The following is a 1,241-nucleotide window of genomic DNA, read 5'->3' as shown; positions in this document are numbered from 1 at the left end:
CGGGAACCCCTAACCCAAACCTCCTCCCCCTTCCCCCCAATTCACTCAAATCAACTTAAACTAACTCATATCCACTCCCAAACAGTAGCCATATAGCAAAAAAAAAAAAAAAAAAAAAAAAAAAAAAACTACAAAAAGTCAGATCCAAGAACTTAGCGGGTCCTAAGTGTTCTAGAAAAAAGGGTTCTAGACTAGGCAGGAACATGAAACTTGGGGTTCTAAACCTAGTTGGGCCAATGTTCAAGAGTAGTAAGTTTCATTTGAATCGGCCCAAGAGAAGCCAAGATACAAGGGGGCTCCCACCCGACCGTTATTGGGACATATACATACATACACATAGGGGTATGACAAATTTCGAAACAAAATATCTCGAGAATGGAAATAGAGAGAGGGTTGATAACTCGTTCAAAAGCTTTTATAAAGGTGCGTGTTTTCTTGCGGTAAGAGACTTCTAAGCATTTTGGCAACATGCCAAAATTCTAATTTTTATGTTTTAAGCGCTCAAAATACATAGTTTACAAGGGCTAGGAAGATGAAACTCTGGGACCAGGAAGGTTTCAGTCACTTGTACCCTTAACCCAATTATTATTATTATTGCTATTATTATTATTGTTGTTGTTATTATCAGCTCCCATATTATTATTATTATTATTATCAGCATTACCATTAGCACGGTCAGGGGCGAGCCCCCTCCCCCACTGCCCCTTAAACGGCCCACTAATCCCACACCCCCGATCCGACCACGACAACTCAGTCAATCACATCACGCCCAAATCAATATAGTCCTGCAGCTGCAGGACTATACTGATAGAGAGGGAGAGAGGGAGAGAAAGAGAGATAGAGAGATAGAGAGGGAGAGAGTGAGAGAAAGAGAGATAGAGAGAGAGAAAGAGTTCACACATACACATACAACACAGCACTTTCACGTGCAAACTGATCCAGAGCCCCCCCACAAAAGCGTCCTACATTAACTGCAGTGCAACTATAGTGACTGTCCTAAATTGCAATTAGTGTGGCAATAGCATAGATGACGAAAACGTTTTTTTTTCTCTCTCTCTCTTTTAAAAAAGATTATTATTGTTATCATTATTACTATATGTTCAATCATGTAGTGTGCACTTGTTAAAATCCTTTGTGCAGTTTCACGTTAACCCCCTAACCCTCCTTCTTTTGAACATAACATCTAATTTTTCAGTAAAAGTGATTGTGTACGACACCTACCTTCAAATAGATGGCTGAAA

Source organism: Penaeus vannamei, chromosome 38 (assembly GCF_042767895.1).
Source record: "Penaeus vannamei isolate JL-2024 chromosome 38, ASM4276789v1, whole genome shotgun sequence".
Lineage (NCBI taxonomy): Eukaryota > Metazoa > Arthropoda > Malacostraca > Decapoda > Penaeidae > Penaeus > Penaeus vannamei.
The sequence above is the reverse complement of the archived record's forward strand: the minus strand, read 5'-3'. Positions refer to the sequence as shown.